At 40.1% G+C, this 20,892-nt stretch overlaps 1 long non-coding RNA gene across 1 annotated transcript; it reads right to left on the bottom strand.

The window, feature by feature from the left end:
* Positions 1 to 7,982: 7,982 nt before the first annotated feature.
* Positions 7,983 to 20,587, bottom strand: LOC122549598 (uncharacterized). Its single transcript, XR_015756820.1, has 3 exons — positions 20,491 to 20,587; positions 13,564 to 13,628; positions 7,983 to 9,596 (listed from the first exon to the last, which is right to left on the bottom strand). It is a non-coding gene; the product is annotated as an uncharacterized LOC122549598 (long non-coding RNA).
* Between the last annotated feature and the right edge of the window lie 305 nt (positions 20,588 to 20,892).

Raw genomic sequence — 20,892 nt, 5'->3', positions numbered from 1 at the left:
GATCCATCAGAATCATTTCAGATCATGCTATCTTTCTCATTCAGTATATGATTAATGTGGTGTACACAAGGGTACATAATGATGACTGAAAAGGCAGTCTATTAGATTTGAGAAGTGTCATTATCCCTGAGGAATGCTTGTGGTTCTGAGCATTTCCTTTTGTTTATCATCTAGTCATAACGTAGAAATCTTTCTCAATTACTGTTGTTAATTCAGTTTTTTTTATTATGCACTAAACTGAGTTGAATCCTCAAATTATTTGAATTGAACTTTAAATTAAAATTATTCTGCAGAATAGCTTTATAACTGTAATGTTTATTTCAATTATATTTTAATTCTTGCCACATCCACCACCCTATTACAAGATGTTATTAGTCTTTGTGGAATCCCAATATTAGATTCTTAGCACACCACTGAATGGTTGCTGGTGCATCTGTTTAATATTAATGTCATCAGTATGTGTTATCTTTTTCAATATGTATAAAAAGAGGCACACTGGGATAATGTTTCAATGTGTGATGTTATTTGGTGCCTGGTGTCAAATGAAGTTTGGTTCACAAATGCAATTTGATTAAATTTGTAGATTTACTCTGTTTAGAGTTTGAATAATAAATTGCTTATAGATATTAATATTGGGCAATAGTTTATATAAACAATTAATTGCATAATGGTGGATGCCATAATTTAGAATAATTATTAGCAGGGTTGATATGCTGTAAGTAGGCATACTGTCTGAAACTTGGTTTAATATTTCCATTTCACCATAAAAGGTTGCACAGGCAAATCTCCTATACTACTTTTGGTGGTAATAACAGTGGTGATTTTTATTGTAAAATATAAAATCATTTAAATTAATTGTCAGGCATTGCCTAAAGCATTATATGATTCATATGCAACCCATGATTTAATTAAGGATGGGTTGATGGTATTAGACATTAAGCCAAAAGCTAGCCCAAGCAGTGTGAGAGCTCTTATTGCAACAAACACATTACTGTACTTAAGCGTACAGTATTCAATCATTTCTAAAGAAAATGACACAAGCTGAAATGCGTTCGATGAATTATCTGGCATATGTCAGGTTAAACTCTATATTTCTGATTAGTTTAGAAGAATTTTACAGAAAAACTCAACCTGTATGACAGACCTCATCAAGAATTAAACTGTCCATCATCAAAAAGTATGTTTTGTATGCTATGTTTTTTGTTGATGTTTAAAAAATGAATTTAATTAAAAGTTTTGACTAGAATATTGTGTTCCAAATATCTAATCATAGTTTATATGTGTTACTGTATAATCTTTAGAAAATAAAAGTTAACTATAAAACCATGGGATAAATGCAATTGAAACACCTTATGATCTTGTGCCCATAAAAGGTTGGGATTTAATTGCTTTAAGAGGTGAAAAGCTTGGAAGGTGAGGCAATTAAAGTGCTGAGCTTTAGTGATTTCCTGAACATAAAACAAATGGTAGTTTGAGTGGTTCCAAATGTTTGCTTCATAGAATCAAAATCGAAGCGATTAAGCTATAAAAAGAGCTGGTCACTTATGCAGCTTGAGATGGTGGTATCTGCAAAGCTTACAGTATCAACAATCCAGAAACAAACCCAAAATATCATGTTAAGGCCAGCCAAGAGCATGTTACATTGTCATGGAGATTATTAGACCAAAGGAAAGTTTCCTTGGTTTCAATTTATCAATGTATTTACTGGGAGGGGTTAGTTACACTGACAACACAGATGCAACAGGGAGCATGATGTCTTCTAGGAGAGTGCAGATACTTCCCAAATTCTGATCTCACAACCTGAGACTCTATGAGCATTGGGACTCCAATTTTCATATACTGTATCTATCACTCCCGATGTGGTTTTCCTCTACATTGGGGAGACAGGATGACTACTTGCAGAGCGCTTCAGAAAACATCTCCGGGACACCAGCCCCACCTCCCCATAGCCGAACACTTCAATTCTCCCTCCCACTCTGCCAAGGACATGCAGGTCATGGGCCTCTTCCACCGCCACTCTCTAACCACCCAACGCCTGGACGAAGAACTCTTCATCTTCCGCCTCGGGACCCTCGAACCCCACGACATCATTGAGGATTTTACCAGTTTCCTTATCTCCCCTCTCCCCCACCTTATCCCAGTTCCAACCTTCCAACTCTGCACTATCCTCATGACCTGTCCTACCTGTCCATCTTCCTTCCTAGCTATCTGATACACCTTCCTCTCCAACCTATCACCATTACCCCCCACCTCCAATTACCTATTACACACTCAGCTACCTTCGCCTCCCTCCCCCCACCCCCCTCCTATTTATCTCACCACTCCCTCGGCTCACAGTCTCATTCCTGATGATGGACCTTTGACCGAAACATTGATTCTCCTTCTCCTCAGATGCTGTCTGACCTGTTGTGTTTGCCCAGCACCATACTCTCAACTTCACACCCTCGGCACCACAATCAATCCCTGCCATTATCTGTACCAGTTGTGTTATTGGTAGTGTTTCCTGCGATCTCAATCTCTCCGCTGCTCCTCTCTGTGTTGTTCCACTGCAGTTCTATCTACAGAAGACTGTTGTTGTTGTTGCTGATGGTCATAATACTCCTCATCCAAGGTTCAATATAAGGTAGACACCTTTGTAAAACTTATTCTGAAAACCTTTGCAGGGGAGAAAATAGCCTCTCATCAGAAGAACTGTGAACAAGGCATTTTTCACTGGTAGGTAAGGAAGCAGATATACCTATTGAATATTTATTGGAATATTTGCTTAATTTTTAATCAGTCAAATTAATTAATGTTATGTTCTCTTTTTACTTAGAGGTGCAGTGCAACATCCGATGGCTAATGCCTCTGATGTGGTTTTGTGGCTCAAATACCACGACCAGTATGTTAAGTTTGACTGCTACACTATATGTTAGATCACATAACCTAAACACAAAGATTGATTTGCTATGAAGATAGTGTCTTAGAGTTTACTAACAGTAGTAGCTACTTATATAATTATACTTCCAGAGTTATAGTCTGTATTCTCTGCTTCCATGCATTACATATAGATAACTGACTGAGCATGCTATATTGACTCCATTGCACTGGGAGCCTGACTGAAGGTAATGAGAGCTTCATTATACTGGATCGTCATATGCTCAATGTCATGTAAATGTCTGCAATCCATGGAATACTACAATATCCCCTTTTCTCTTAAAGAATTGGAATCCGAGGTGGCATGGTGGCTCAGTGGTTAGCACTGCATCCTCACAGTGCCAGGGACCCGGGTTCGATTCCAGCCTCGGGCGACTGTTTGTGTGGAGTCTGCACGTTCTCCCCATGTCTGTGTGGGTTTCCTCTGGGTGCTCCGGTTTCCTCCCACAGTCCAAAGATGTGCAGGTCAGGTGGATTGGCCATACTAAATTGCCCATAGTGTTAGGTGCATTAGGCAGAGGGAAATGGGTCTGGGTGGGTTACTCTTTGGAGGGTCAGTGTGGACTTGTTGGGCTGAAGGGCCTGTTTCCTCACTGTAGAGAATCTAATCTATAGTATGTACTCTGCACATTGCGATAATGCTTTGTTAGAGCGACAATACAGCTGGACCATGTCACTGCACAATTATCATAATCTGGCCTAAGGTGGCAGAGTCTATATCAAGTTTAAGGTGAGAGGGGAAAGATTTAAATAGGACCTGAAGGGTAATTTATTCATGCAGAGGGTGATGCATGCATGGAATGAGCTACTAGAGAAAGTGGTGGAGATGGGTACAATTAGAACATTTAAAAGACATCTGGGTGGGTATATGAATTGGAAGAGTTTAGAATCATAGAGGCCCTACAGTGTGGAAGCATGCCATTTGGCCCATCGAATCCACAACAACCTTCCGAACAGCATCCCACCTAGACATACCCGCTACTCCTGTCACCCTGCATTCCCTATGGCTTGCCCACACATCTCTGGACACTATGATCAATTTACTTCTAATCTGTGCATCTTTGGACTGTGGGATGAAACTGGAGCACCCAGCAGAAACACACGCATGCTAGGGGAGAATATGCAAACTCTACACAGACAGCTCTAGGGGTGAACCAAACCCAGGTCCCTGGAACTGTGAGGCAGCAATGCTAACCACTGAGCCACTGTACTGCCCCATGATAGAGTGATATGAGCCAAGTGCTGTCAATGGGACTTGGTCAGCTTGGGATGTCCGGTCGGAGCAGATGAGTTGGATTGAAGAATCTGTTTCGGTGCTGTAGGAACCTATAGCTGTGTGGCTTCATTCTGTGATATAATGTCTGTCATGGGAAAGTATTTAATTGGGGGATGGGGAATTACATTGCTATTAGGCAGAAACCAGGGTGCCTAAATTGGGCACAGATGTTCTCAGGGAAATGCACAACAGAAATATAGAGGTTGTTTAGGAAGCACTGGCTGATAGGACTGGACAGGTTTGTCCCACTGAGGTAAGGAAAGGATGGTAGGTTGAAAGATCCTTGGATGACAAGGAATGTGAAACATGTAGTCAGAAGGCAGGAAGCTTACTTAAGATTGAGGTGGCAAGGATCAGACAGGACATTAGAAGGTTCCAAGATAGCTAGGAAGGGACTGAAGAATGAACTTAGGAGAGCTAGAAGAGAGAATGAGAAAGCTTTAGTGAGTAGGATTAAGGAAAACTCTAAGGCATTCTATACTCACGTGAGGAATAAGAAGATGGCCAGATTGAGGGTAAGGCCAATCAAGGATAGTGGAGGGAACTTGTGCCTGGAGTTGGTGGAAAGAGGGGACATCCTTAATGAATATTTTGCTTCAGTGTTCACTACTTGATATTTCTGAGGATAGTGTGAAACAGACTGATCTGCTTAAACAAGTTGATGTTAGGAAGGAGGATGTGCTAAAAAGTTTGAAAAGCATAAAGGTAGATAAATACCCTGGGTCAGATAGGATATACTCCAGGTTGCTACAGGAAGCATGGGTAGAGATTGCTGAGCCTTTGGTGATGATCTTTGCATCTTCACTGTCTACTGGAGTAGTGCCAGATGATTAGAGGGTATTAAATGTTAACCCTTCTTTCAAGAAAGGAAATAGGGATAATCCTGGGAATTAGTCTTACGTCAGTGGTGGGCACAGTATTGGAGGGAATTCTAAGGGACAGGATTTGTGGTGACTTGGAAAACCATAATTTGATTAGAGATAGTCAGCATAGCTTTGTGAGAGGTGAGTCATAACTCACAAGTCTTATTGAATTCTTTGAGGATGTGACAAAACACAATGATGGTAGAATAGAGAATGTGGTGTAAATGGATTTCAGCAAGGCACTTGATAAGGTTCTCCATGGTAGGCTCATGCACAAAATAAGGAGGCATGGAATACAGGGCAACTTTGTCTGGATATAGAATTTGCTGGCCCATAAAAGACAGAAGGTGGTGGTTCATGGAATTAATTCAGCATGGAGCTTGGTGACCAGTGGTGTTCCGCAGGGATCAGTTCTGGGACCTCTTCTGTTTGTGATTTTTATAACAGATTTGGATGAGGAAATGGAAGGGTGGGCTAGGAAGTTTGCCAATGGTTGGTGGAGTGGTAGGTAGTCTGGAGGGCTGTTGTAAATTACAATGGGACATTGACAGGCTGTAAAACTGGGCTGAAAGTAGCAGATGGAGTTCAACCCAGAAAAGCCTGAAGTGATTCATTTTGGAAAGTCTAATTTGGATGCCGTTTACAGGGTTAAAGGCAGGATTCTTTGCAGTGTGGACGAACAAAGGGATCTTGAGGTCCATGTCCATAGATCCCTCAAAGTTGCTACCCAAGTTGAAGGTGTTGTTAATAAGACATTTGGTGTGTTGGCCTTCATTAGCAGGGGGATTGGGTTTAGAGCCATGAGGTTATGCTGTAGCTCTATAGAGCTCCAGTTAAAGCACACTTGAAATATTTGTGCACAGTTCCAGTCACCGGATTATAGGGAAGATGTGGAAGCTTTAGAGAGGGTGCAGAGGAGATTTACCAGGTTGCTGCCTAGACTGGAGAGCATGTCTTAAGAAGAAAGATTGAGGGAGTGAGTGCTTTTGTAATTGAAGTGAAGAAGGAGGAGAGGTGACTTGATAAACCTGTAAAAGATGTTGAGAGGCATAGATAAGATGGATAGCCAGAGACTTTTCCCATGGTGGAAATCTCTATCATGAGAGGGCATAATTTTACGTTAATTGAAGGAAGATTTAGGGGAGATGTCAGAGATAGGTTCTTTACACAGAGTGGTGAGAAGATGGAATGCACTGCCAGCAGTGGCAGTAGAGTCAAATACATTAGGGACATTTAAGCAACTCTTGGATAGGCACATGGTAGGTAGTACAATGAATGGTATGTAGGTTAGTCTGATCTTGGAGTAGGATAAAGGACTGGTAGGATAAAGGACTATGTTCTATCATGGATGGATATATTTTGTTGGTTGCAGATGTGGCTTTTTACTGGCACAATATTTTCAGGCAGAAAAGTTGATTTATGTGCATTTTGGATATTTTATCTTTGTGTTTCTTGACTCTTGCTCATTCTAATATAATTGGATCTAGGCAAGACACAACAATGTACTATCTTGCCACAAGCTCATATGTTCAAGCAAAGATCTTGAAAGGGTGTTTTGACTGGATCAAGTTGGGATAACTGTCATCATGCTCATTGATCATGCTCTTCTATCATTATTTCCCTTCTTTCCTCCAATGGATTGTGCACTCAATGGGTTGTGTGGTGGAGTGTGGAAAGGAAGAACTATGAGGACCTGTTCTTTAAACATTGTCACGAATAGCATATAGACTTTGCATAGCTATCTGAAAATGTTGTTAAGTCACTTTGCATTTGACTATCATTGACTTTTGCAAGACTTCTAAAATGATAGCAATGAGAAGACAAAGTATTGTATTGAATAACCCATTTCCTACCAATGTCTCAGAATGATGTACTGTACTTAATCTCCTGACATTTTGATTCAACTGAATTAATGTAGTGGTTTAAGAAAGGCAAGAATACAGACTGGGTCAGATAAGAACATTGAAACTGCTGCTAGCATAATAGAATTCACCAACCTGATGGTACGAGTATTCTTACAAGGCAACTGTGTGTTCAGGAGTGCAATCTATGGACCTTCCAATGAAAATGTTTTGCCCACAGGAACTTAAATGTTTAGCTGTTCTTTTTCCTGTACAATTGCAAAAGCCATTACTGTGGCAGAGCCACTCAAGTTAAGTTGCTGCTCCCTGCATTCTGAGACTCCATTGTCTTCCTGACATAGCAATACATGGAACATTGGAAGAATAGTTTTGAATTTTTGTGCTGTAGACTGAAAGAATCTCAAGCTGCTTAAATTGAGGGTGATTGACACCTTAACAAACCTTCTCTGCAGTTGCAGATCTAGTAAAAGAAAGTGACATTGTCATCTGATCTCCAGCTTTGTGAAGCTTAATTAACAAAGGAAGTATTCCTGGGTATTGTGAAGTGAGAAGATGATAGAGAAAGGCCCCATGAAATATTTAGTATCTATGGCCTTTCTTTAGTGACCCTTCCTCCATTTGTGAACAATTTTCCTTTTCTGCTATCTCTGTAGCCCAGCAGGAATTGTTATTTAAAATCCTATACCTGTGAGTGAGTTTTTTTTCAAATCTACACCGTCCCCTCGTAACTGAAATAACTTAGGTAAGTTTAAAAGTAAGGGCAAAGTTCAAATTTATCTCATACATGAGAACACATAATAAAATCTCTTTTTGGACCATAAAGAGTCCTTAATGAAACTTGGGTCAGAAAAGTCTGCAGATTGCAACAAAATGTAAAACTTGAAAATGATATGGAGTTCCACAATTTTGCAACTTCAGACAAGAATTAATTTGGGAATGAAATAGAGTATTAGCAACTACCACCCAAGTGTCAGCAATCATAAATTCACGACTTTAATTCTTAAATTGCAACATAATACCATTAACCACAACAAATTATCCATTGTTAATTGGTCTTGCATCTTGATTAGTACCTTGTTATTTATAGATTCTGAATTGACACGGATTAACAAATTAAGTGTAGGAATGAACAATTTCTTGTAATGCTCTTCATGCATGTGTCAGAACCACTGATAATGAAATGTCTATCCTCTAATCCCATGTGTAATAGTTGTTAGTTGCACTGAACCTTAGAAAATGAAATAACTGCTCTGTTGCCTTATTTCTACCTACACTTCCTTCCCTTTCCAGGAAATATGTATTCAAAATTTAATTTCCATAGATAGTGGTTAATCTTATCTATAGCTGCTTTGCAAAGATGAGTTTAGAGTAAATGTGCTTCACTTCACAGCTGCATTTAATTGAGTATGACACTAAGGAGCTTTACCAAAGCTGGAGTAAATAGGAATCAGGTGGAAAACTCTCTAATGAGGTCATATCTGATAAATAGGAAGATGGTGTGGTTATTGGAGGTCAGTCAACTCAGCTCCAGGATATTCCTGCATAGTATCCTCTGCCCAACCATCTTCAGACATTTCATCAATGACCTTCCCCGATCATAAGGTCGGAAGAGGGGATGTTTGCTGATTGTTAAACAATGTTCAGCACCATTCAAGACTCTTCAGTTGCTGAAGTAGTCCATGCCCAAATGCAATAAGGCCTGCACATGGGCACTGCTGCCTCACTTCACCAGAGACCCAGGTTCACTTCCCGCATCAGGTGACTCTGTGTAGAGTTTGCACATTCTCCCCGTGTCTGCGTGGGTTTCCTCTGGGTGTTCTGGTTTCCTCCCACAATCCAAAAAAATGTGCAGGTTAGGTGAATTGGCCACACTAAATTGCCCGTAGTTTTAGGTGAAGGAGTAAATGTAGGGGAATGGGTCTGGGTGGGTTGTGCTTCAGCGGGTTGGTGTGGACTTATTGGGCTGAAGGGCCTGTTTCCACACTAAGTTATCTTAAAAAAAAATTATACTGGCTTGGTCTGATAAGTGGCAAGTAGCATTCGCACCACACACGAACCAGACAATCACCATCTCCAGCAAATGAGAATCTAACCATTGACCTTTGATGTTCAATGTCATCATCACCTCTGAGGTCCTCATTACCAATATCCTGGGTATTACCATTGACCAGAGACTAAACTGGGCTCACCGTATAAATACTGTCTACAAGGTTAGAAGCTCAGAATCTTGAACTGAATAACTCAGTCCTGACTCCACAAACAATGGCTTCCTTTTATAAAGCACAAGCCAAGAGCATGGTAGGACAAGACATCTAGAAACATGGGAAAAGCACCACCTTCAAGCCAACAATCAGCCTGACTTGGTTCTTTCAGTGTTGTTGGCTCAAAATCCTGGAACTCCTTCTCTCACAGCATTATGGGTGCACTTACACCACATGGACAGTAACAATTCAAGAAGTCAGCTCCTTGAAAACATTTGTATTTGTCTCAGTTGCTTTCTGTGGCTCACTACCTTCTGGTGAAGAAATGCCAAGAGCTCCCAGCTAATCATGAGCTGTTGAACTGTTGGTGGTGGCTGTTGTTGGTATGACAATGAGTTGAGGCTGAGAAACATCAGTGAATCACAAAAATTCTTCTCAAGGGCAAGAAGTGCAGGCTCAGTCAACAATTCTCTCATCCCTAAGTGAATAGAAAAAGATAAAATATCAACAAAGTTTGGTCACAACAGCGAAAAGTAGCTGCCGATCAGGATACACTATCGTGATAACCTTAGTTCTTTTGCTCTTCAGTACATGCAACTTGTTCTTATCACAAAACCTTAGATCTGCATTCAACCTAAATTCAACCCCTGGTTTTTCATAATTATCTCCAACAAGGGCTTAAATTCAATTGACTATTTTTGCTCTTCTTTCAGATATTGCTCCTTGCATAACAGACTTAAATGGTTGACAAAGTGATAAACTTAGGTGATCAATTCATAAATGTTTTCATGACACATTTGTGCTTTTACAGTAGGATTTCCAAACTGAAGAATAATTACTCTAAATTACCAAAATATGAAAGCTAATAATTGAATTGCTATTAATTTCACAGCCAAATAAGCCATTAGATTGACTAACGGAAACTAGAGAGATGTTATTTGTGCTTGGTTTGTGGTAATTATTTTCATGGAATATAATGAGTTTAGAGTCATCGAGATGAACACCACGGAAACAGACCCTTCCATCCAACTCATCCATTCCGACTAGATATCCTAACCTACACTAGTCTCATTTGTCAACACTTGCCCCATAACCCTTTCACCCCTTCCTATTCACATACCCTTCCAGATCCCTTTTAAATATTGTAATTGTAAAAGCCTCCATCACTTCCTCTGGCAGCTCATTCCATACATGCACCGCTCTCTGATGGAAAATGTTGCCCCTTAGAACCTTTTTTAAATTTTTTCTCTCTTACTCTAAACCTATGCCCTTTAGTTCTGGACTCCCCACCCCAGGGAAAATGACATCTATTTTCCTTATCCATACCCCTCATGGTTTTATAAAGATCTATAAGGTCACCCTGCAGCCTCCAATGCTCTAGAGAAAACAGCTCCAGCCTATTCAGCCTATCCCTTTAGCTCAAATCCTTTGTTAGATGAATTCAGGATAAAACATTTAATTGAAAGCAAATAGTCAAGCTTGTGGTGAGATTCTTGAACAGAAAATTGCTTCATCCCTAGAGGACTGCTTATTAATTTTGAGATTGCTATCAATGAAAAGAAAGCATTTAGGGAACAGTGAGTGTTCGGCTGCTGGTCAGTAGGTGAGGCTGAGCTGTGCTGCCTGTTTTAATGAAATCCTACAGAAGTAAGTGGCATATACATACATAACTGAGCAACCACAGAATCAAGGGAGCTGAGAGTGAGAAGCATTCTGCATTGAACCTTAAAAAATAAGACTGGGAGTATGCCATTCAGCCCTTTGAGATTGTTCTGTCATTCAACGTGATCATGGCTGACTATCCAATTCCGTATCCTATTCCTGCTTTCGCCCCATTTCCTTTGACACTTTTAGCCCCAAGAGCTATATCTAACTTCCTGAAAACATTTGGTGTTTTAGGCTCAGTTGCTTTCTGTGGCTCACTACATTCTGGTGAAGAAATGCCAAGAGCTTCCAGCTAATCTATTGAACAGCTGGTGGTGGCTGTCGTTGGTACGACAATGAGTTGAGGCCGAGAAACATCGGCGGATCATAAGCCACAGGTGAGTGTTGGGTTGGTGGTGTGTGAGGATTTATGGAGTGGGGATTTTGGGACTTTAGAGTGAGGAGAAAGGTTAGTGGCAAAGGCAAGGTGGTGGCTGTCAATGGGCTCTCCCTTCCAAATGCTACGTCCCTCTATCGGCCAGTTTGAATGATGGACCAGCACATCATACATCCCACCCCTCAAAAGTTGTGTTCCACACTTTGTAACTTCCCCACTAGTCACTTTTTTTGAGTTAATATCTGTAGCACAGCATGAGACCCCAAAGGCTAGTTATCGACCTCAATTGATGGCAGGTCAAGAAGGCAGTCTAATGTTATCATAAATACAACAGAATAACTCACAGAATCACTACAGTGTGAAAGCAGGCCATTTGGTCCATTAACTCCACACCAACCCCTGAAAAAATTCCACTCAGGCCCAGCACACCCAACCTATCCCTGTAATCTTGTATTTTTCATACCTAATCTACCTAGCCTGCACATCCCTATTGTCAATTTAGCATGGCCAATCCACCTAACTGGCTCATCTTAGACTGTGGGAGGAACCCACAGCACCCGTAGGGAATACCCACAGACACAGGTGCACACAGACTGTCACCAAAAGCTGAAATCAAGCCTAGGTTCCCTAGCACTTTGAGGCAGCAGTGGTAACCACTGAGCAATCTGTCCTTCGCTACAAAACAAGAGCTTATAAATTTTCTTTTGAGTTTCCATAGGTTTCTCTAATCTTACCCATTCAAAGTCATGTCAGAACACCAGTGGTGGTCCTTTTGAGTCCCAGGGCAATATATTTTATTTAAAATGTCTATCCTGTGAAGTCTGTTTAGCAGTATGGCTGGTCATTTCCTCATTTTGTACCTCCTTCCCTTTTTTGAATAAAGGAGTTATATAAAGTTGCATAAATGTTTGAATTTGCACAATACGGTCAAATAAAACTTTGCATGTTACTGCAGTCCATCTGTAGAAAGTGATATGCCTTGCAATGTGAGTCTATAATCATAAAATTGTGCTTGTAGCTCAGCAATCCAAAATAGACAATAAAGAATCAGCAACTTGCTTTCTGCCCAATGGGAATAATTTTAAACTGAGATAATGTGTATCACTGAAAATACTCAATAGCCCATCCATTACACACAAGCTATCCACACCAATGATATCAATGGAAATAAAAGTCTTATGGACTGCATAATAAACAGGGAGTATAAATAACTGGTTTACACCATTGACAAAAATGAAAGATTCCACTTTTTACTTCAACAATAGAAAAGAAAATTATGCAGGTAACACTCCATATTGCAAACCAGCCATCCAGCCAACTGAACTACCACATCCCTTATGCAGGTGTTATGCATTTACAAAAAGAAAATTTCAAAGATCAGTTTTACTTTTCCCCCTCACTATGAAGCTGTTCTTACAATTGATTGTATGTAAAGCTGCAAGGGAAGTATTACTTCCAGATGAAATTCAGAATATCAAGGGCATTGACAGGAAGTCAATCTTCATAACAGAAGGCAGGAATAAGGACTATTGAAGTATATAACCAATATAAGCAAAGGTCCCCAAATCTTGTACCAAGGAATGCTGCCTATATAGATTTCTCAGCAACTTGTTTGGCTTGGTTTCAAAACTCTTTAAATATTGGTGATACTTTTCTGCGTATGTCTTACCCAGCTTAAAAAAAAAATCATTACATGTGTATTATGATTAGCTGCAATTCATTGCTGCTAATGAAATTATGTTCCTAGGAATTAAAGACTTCAAGCTGTGCAGTCCTACAATTTTGTTAATGTTTTATAAATTATGAAGCAACTGCAAATTGCTCTTGTTTGTTTAAATGGAAGAAAAGATAGTCCTTTGCCTTTCCAGTACATTTGCATTCTCTTATCATTGAAAATGTAGATTAATTATTATTTCTTTTAATACAATATAAAAGAATAAAGTTCACAAATATATGCATGAAATATAAAGTGGAAATATGTTAATGTGAGTTCCACCTGGATCAAATGAAGATCAGTATTACCTTGCAAAATTCAATTTATATTTAAATTAAAAACTTGAAATAATTTATCAGGTGAAACATACCTCAGGAAATATAAAACTTTAATAGAGCTATGTGTTTGTTCTTGTAACTGAATATCTCCTCAGCAGATAAGCTTGAATTTGGCTTGTAAAATAATAATTAGCATGTATCTTTCCCTTATCACAATATTTACTACTTCGTACTCCCACTTTATCATGGGGCTATAGTTAAAATGTTTTTTTTTTCCATTTGAGAGACAAATGATATGATTTAGAACTAGGATCATCCAGCAAGAGCTGTTCCACAAGCTGTACAGTTGGCCTTGCTTGATCTTCTCCTCTGTTTAGAATGCCATGTCTGTTAGTGAAAGAGAAATACTCACCACTATTTTCTCAAAGAATTTGCAGTGGTCAATAAACGCTGGCCTTGCCAGCAATGTCCACATCCCTAGAAAGAATATATAGAACAAATTTGATTTACAGAATGAGACAGGCAGGGGGTATTTTGTTCAGATAATTGGTCTGATCGTAAACGAGCAGTAATTTGAGTGCCGGTTATCCAACTGTGCCTCCGTTATCCAGCTATGCACACCATAATGTCGTTTAACTGATAATTGATCACTTGGGTAATTGATCTGATTGTAAGCAAGTGGTAATTTGAGTGCCGCTTATTGAGCATGCCTCGATTATCCAGCAATGCATGTCATAATGCCGATTAACTGAATGCTGAGTTGCTTAGCACCATTTTTACACGACCTTGAGATCTTGTTTGGATAATCCGAAATTCGGATTTTTGATGTTTGAACAATCGAGGTTGTTCTGTTTATAATCTTTTAAACTCCTACAGGTCAGAATATCATGGAGGCCTCTGGGTCTATACTCGGAGTTTAGAAAGATGAGGGGAGATCTAATTGAAACTTACAAAATACTGAATGGCCTGGACAGTGTGGATGTTGGGAAGTTGTTTCCATTGGTAGGAAACACAGGACTCGAGGGCACAGCTTTAGATAAAGGGAAGTCCTTTTAGAACAGAGATAAGGAGAAACTTCTTCAGCCAAAGAGTGGTGAATCTATAGAATTCATTGGCACATAAGGCTGTAGAGGCCAGGTCATTGAGTATATTTAAGACTGAGATAGATAGGGGATCAAGGGTTACAGGGAGAAAGCGGGAGAATGGGGTTGAAAAACTTAATAGCCATGATTGAATGGTGGAACAGACACGATGGGCTGAATGGCCTAATTTCTGCTCCTGTGTCTATGATCTTGTGGATTTACATACCTCATTGATTTGTAGCATGGTGCCAACTAAGCACAGTGGCTTAACTCAGTTATGTGGATCCTTGCTACGTTTTAAGATAACCAAACCAAAACCATAACATCATGATAGTAAACACAGATCAGGACTGCACTGGCTGAAATAACTCAACAAAATGGCTTGCTAAACAGGGCAACAATGGAAGTTTTATGAAAGGGGGAATTTGGTGCTGATTAATAAGTAATTCATATCGGGGACATCAAAACATGACTAAATATCTAAATAATTAAAATATAGTTATTTCACCAGACCACACAGTCTACCTGTCATCCCATCCAACCACACTCAAAGCTTCTCTTACTGCATTCCCAATGTCTACTGCAAACTAATGTCTACTTGTCATTATCCAATAGGGTCATATCACAATACAGGCAATTAGATAATTCCAAACGTGTGCTTTTATTTAGGTATACACATAAATATATAGCTTCTCCTATACTTTACATATCCTTATATTTACATAGATATAGTGTTTTGGTTTTCAATCTGTTTAAATGTACTGATGGAATTGTCCTGCTAAGTCTTTCTGCTGGAAGAGATTTGATGGTTTATTTTGCCATAAAATATTAAATAAACAATTGCACAAGGGGCATTCATTTTTTTGGCACTGTTTCAAAAAATATTGCAGGTGGCTTCCTGTTGTATAATGCAAATATCTTTGCCTTTTTTAGTCCCATTTTCTATTACCTCAAAAGTGATTTGAACATTTTCAAATTGTTACAACCACTTTTTCCTTCAAAAGTGAAGTGAAGTTCAGTTTACATGAATATTGAATACAAGACACTTACAACTCTTGTGCATTTCACATTTTTAGCATTCTATGATGAGTGGTCAAAGCATAAAGCTGAATTTATTATTAACATAAACTTGATGAATGTTATGTGCAAAGCAAAAGAATTTGGTTTCCCTTTGGACACACCATTCATTTTCTTTTTATCACTGACATGCTCCATTTTTAATGGTGTTTGTAGTTCAGGAGTAAATATGCTGCCCTAACCCACCACTCATTCATCTCTACAAAGTGTGTGCTGATGGATATTTGAGTACTTGTGACTTTAATACAGAATGCGCAGGCAGGAAAGAAGGGAGGGATGAAACAGAACAAAAAAGAAATTTCAACCATAGCTTTTGAAGATGACCTGTGGAAACATTGCCACCATGTCTCTAGGATATCAGTTAAAATTATGATAGAGAACTGCTTTGGAAATTAATAACAATAGCCATAGGGCATGGAACCATCTCTTTGAAAGTGAAGACTCCATAAAAGTGAAATATGTGGAAAGTTTATGTAGTGAAGTCAACATGTCAGAAATAATTTACAAATCACTTTTATTTTGTTAACCTTTTTAAACATTTGCTTCTTAATTCTTACAGGATCAGCGAACTTTTTGATTTTCAAATCATCCCTCTTCCACCTTCAATCAGGAAAAGTTAACTGCTCCTATGGACTTTTCACTGTATGCCATTATTGTGATCAAGGTAAAAATGCCAACCCTATTAGACCATACCGCTGCTCTTTCATTAGAGAGGGGTGACTGATGGTTTAACCTGAGCATCACCATGTCTCGGGTAAGAGGAAAGATGACCTCAACTGGTGCAGGAATCAAAGTCCTGCTATTGGTGTTATCTCTACATTGCAAACCAGCTGTTCAGCCAATTGAATTATTTAACACAGGAGGCAGATGATATGTTATAATGAAGAAAAGTTGTCATATTTTGCTGGTTTTACCCCAACTGCTCCTAATGATTGTATTGTACACCACTGAATGCACCACCCTGAAACAGAGGTTGAGGGGGTGTTAAAAGTAGCAGTGAATACACAATTGTGGGTAAAAATAGAAAATTTTGGAAAAGCTCCGCAGGTCTGGCAGCATATGTGGAGAGAAATCAGAGTTAATGTTTCCGGTTGAGTGACCTGTCCTCAGAACTAGTGATCACTGGGCAAATGTTGGTTTATATGCAGAAGATAGGTTGGGGGGAGGCAGTAAAGAATAAATGATAGTTGGGGATAGAGGCTAAAGAGACAGGACAGTTAGTCAAAGGAGTGGATAGCAAGCTGGCTAGGACAGTGAAAAGCTGTGAATGGGGACTATTAGTGGCTAATAATGGTTGGTGTGTAATTGAAGACTGTGATAACAAGGCCTCGTGTGTGTGTGTGTGGGGTTGAGGGACGAAAGACATGGGAGATCTCCAGCCCTAAAGTTATTGAACTTGATATTGAGTTCAGAAGGCTGCAGGGTACCCAGCTAGAAAATGAGGTGCTCTGGAGAATTATAGGTAAACTGAACTTGTTAAATTAACTCTTGGATGCTGCCTGACCTGCTGTGCCTTTCCAGCACCACTATAATCTAGACTTCAATATTAACCTGCCCGTTCTAAAATGCTTTTGATATTATAAACCAGATGGGAGTGAATAGCTCACTTCTTAAAATACATTGAGTACGTGACCTCCGCACATCACTGCAATACACCCCACATATTCCTCAGACCGGTTTTAAAACCAACTGCTCCAGCCTAGATGCTACTCAAATTAAAGTCATCATGCCTTCCTCCTTACATTGTGCATTGCTTACCTGGGTCATTTTATCTTGGGACTGGTTACAGTTATGAGCTGGAAAATTTGTTGCTGGAAAAGGGCTTATGCCCAAAACTTTGATTCTCCTGCTCCTTTGATGCTACCTGACCTGCTGCACTTTTCCAGCAACACATTTTCCAGCTCTGATCTCCAGCATCTGCAGTCCTCACTTTCTACTGGTTACAGTTATGGCAGTGCCAACTACTGAGCTCTGGCACTGCCAGGCCTCCTGGAATTGTCGGCCAAGAAGATTTGTCAGCAATCTCTTCCTACTGAGGGGTGGGAGTCCTACTCCACATCATTATATCTCACTCCTGGCATTGGTAAGGATGCAGAACAGGTTTCCTCTGAAACTTCCAATTGACCATTAACTTTCCTTCCAGGAGGGTGTAAACTATCCTCTCTCACTTCACATCACCCCACCCCCATAGGTGTCTGCCCACTAAATCAGATGATCGAATAATTGGTCATCGAGGCAGGCTTTTAGCAATACATGCCTTTAAGGAGGAAAGTAGGAAGTGAGGCATTGATATGCAGAAAAGGACTTCAAGAGGTTGTGCTGACTCAACTGAAGGTGTTACCACCAGTTATGAAACAGTCATGGACTGGGGTGTACAAAGTTAAATGTTCCACAACCACTTGATGAAGGGGCAGCACTGCAAAAGCTGGTGCTTCCAAATAAACCTGTTGGACTGCAACCTGCTGTTGTGATTTTTAATGATGGAACAGCTATAGCCAAGAAAGCACAAAAGGTCAGAACAAAAATACCTCAGTTATTTCAGGGAGATTAGTCTTAACAATATAGTTCAAAGTCAACAGGCACCAAATTATGGTGGCTCTGCATAAATGCAAATGAAAATTTTTTTTTTACAATGCATCAATGAATAATGCATGATTATGTAGTGATCAGAGAAATGTCATGTATAGAAAAGCTGCATTAAAATATTTGTTTTCAATGTAAACATTATCAGATTTGTGAGATCAAGGGATGCAGTATGTTTCATTGAAAGCAATCAAAATATCTAAATTCAATTGTTTCCCCAACTGAAATCAACTTGCTCAGACCAGAGAATAAACCTAGGAAAGTTAGCGGCCAAAAAAATGTGGTGCTGGAAAAGCACAGCTGGTCAGGCAGCATCCGAAGAACAGGAGAGTCGATCTTTCGATAAAGAGCTTATGCTTGAAACATCAACTTTCCTGCTCCTCGGATGCTGCCTGACCAGCTGTGCTTTTCCAGCACCACATTTGTTGACTCTATCTCCAGCATCTGTAGTCTTCACTTTCAACCTAGGAAAGTTGTATTGCTTACAGCTTTATAGTACATTAGACAATAGGTGCAGGAGTAGGCCATTCTGCCCTTCGAGCCTGCACCACCATTCATTATGATCATAGCTGATCATCCTTAATCAGTATCCTGTTCCTGCCTTATCTCCATAACCCTTGATTCCACTATCCTTGAGAGCTCTATCCAACTCTTTCTTAAACGAATCCAGAGACTGGGCCTCCACTGCCTTCTGGGGCAGTGCATTCCACACACCCACCACTCTCTGGGTGAAGATGTTTCTCCTCATCACTGTCCTAAATGGTCTACCCTGTATTTTTAAGCTGTGTCCTCTGGTTCGGCACTCACCCATCAGCGGAAACATGTTTCCTGCCTCCAGAGTGTCCAATCCTTTCATAATCTTATACATCTCAATCAGATCCTCTCTGTCTTCTAAACTCAAGGGTATACAAGCCCAGTCGCTCCAATCTTTCAACATAAGATAGTCCTGCCATTCCAGGAATTGACCTTGAGAACCTACATTGCACTCCCTCAATAGCCAGAATGTCTTTCCTCAAATTTGGAGACCAGAACTGCAGACAATATTCCAGGTGTGGTCTCACCAGGGCCCTGTGCAGAAGAACCTCTTTGCTTCTATACTCAATCCCTCTTGTTATGAAGGCCAGCATGCTATTAGCTTTCTTCACTACCTGCTGTACCTGCATGCTTGCCTTCATTGACTGGTGTACAAGAACACCCAGATCTCTTTGTACTGCCCCTTTATCTAACTTGACTTCATCTAGGTAGTAATCTGTCTTCCTGCTCTTGCCACCAAAGTGGATAACCATACATTTATCCACATTAAACTGCATCTGCCATGCATCTGTCCACTCACCTAACCTGTTCAAGTCACCCTGTAATCCCCTAACATTCTCCTCACATTTCACCCTGCCACCCAGCTTTGTATCATCAGCAAATTTGCTAATGTTACTATTAATACCATCTTCTATATCATAAATATATATTGTAAAAAGCTGCAGTCCCAGCACTGATCCCTGTGGTACCCCACTGGTCACCGCCTGCCATTCCAAATGGGAGCCATTTAGCCCTTCGGCCCAACAAGTCCACTCCGACCCGCCAAAGCGCAACCCACCCATTCCCCTACATTTACCCCTTTACCTAACACTACGGGCAATTTAGCATGGCCAATTCACCTGACCTGCACATCTTTGGACTGTGGGAGGAAACCGGAGCCCCTGGAGGAAACCCACGCAGACACGGGAAGAACGTGCAAACTCCACACAGTCAGTCGCCTGAGGCGGGAATTGAACCCGGGTCTCCAGCGCTGTGAGGCAGCAGTGCTAACCACCGTGCCGCCCATCTTTGTTTCCTGTTAGCCAATCAATTTTCAATCCAAATCAGTATTTTGCCCCCAATACCATGCGCCCTAATTTTGCTCACTAACCTCCAATGTGGGACTTTATCAAAGGCTTTCTGAAAGTCCAGGTACACTACATCCACTGGATCTCCCTTGTCCATCTTCAGAGTTACATCCTCAAAAAATTCCAGAAAATTAGTCAAGCATGATTTCCCCTTCATAAATCCATGCTGACTCTGACCTATCCTGTTACTGCTATCCAGATGTGTTGTAATTTCATCCTTTATAATTGACTCCAGCATCTTTCCCACCACTGGGATTAGCTTCCTAGACAACGTTTAAGAACTTTCACACGTTAATGCAAGCTTTTGAATTGTAAATTTATCCATTTGGTAAATAAAACTTTGAACTCCTGTAAACAATTTGTTGACATCAGTGATAATGTAACATAAATCTACTAATCTATGTGGAACATTGAAATGTTTCCAACACCTTTTTAATGGAAGATTTACTTCTTGTCTCTGTGCATAACAATTCACAACCACTCCAAAGGTTAATATGAATGACACAATCAACATTGTGATAGCTACAAGTTTCTGTATACATAAGTCAGTTTAAATCAGCAAGTGCAATTTTTTTACTTCTAACTTATTTCTGCCTGCATCCCCTGTGGTCATTTTCAATTCAGTGTTTTGTCAGTAAAGATTAATATTAATAAGAACAGAAACACAGCAATGAAACCAGTCACTGATCTAAATAACAAAACATTTGTTTTTAGCACCTTAAAATACTTTGTCAGTCCATGTAAATATCAGTTGGGAAATGCAGTCAGTACTCACATAGAAGCAGGCTGTGTTATTGTACAGCCACGCCATGTGCAAACCTCAGCATCACATGCATGATGATGTCTGAAAGGCTTATACATAACTTAAGCTGATAATATTTTAACATTTCCTGAGCTGTGTTTCCTGCTTACACACAGGAGAGTGATCACCACAGGGTGGGGTTGTGCTTGATCGTCATATGCTCGTGCACATGTTACCAACAAGCTCAACCCTTCCTTTTCTATCATTGTAGGATGAAACATGAACGTGAGGCTCCAGACTCTTGGGAAGCTTTTTTTTAGGGGGCGCTTCCTGATCACTGCACCCTCAGAGTTGTTGAGGAAGATTTGGTGAGTGAG

This window comes from Chiloscyllium plagiosum, unplaced genomic scaffold (assembly GCF_037043375.1).
Source record: "Chiloscyllium plagiosum isolate Xiang-an unplaced genomic scaffold, Cpla_swu_hap1 HiC_scaffold_4, whole genome shotgun sequence".
NCBI lineage: Eukaryota > Metazoa > Chordata > Chondrichthyes > Orectolobiformes > Hemiscylliidae > Chiloscyllium > Chiloscyllium plagiosum.
Note: the sequence above shows the minus strand (reverse complement) of the source record. Positions and strands in the feature narration are given on the sequence as shown.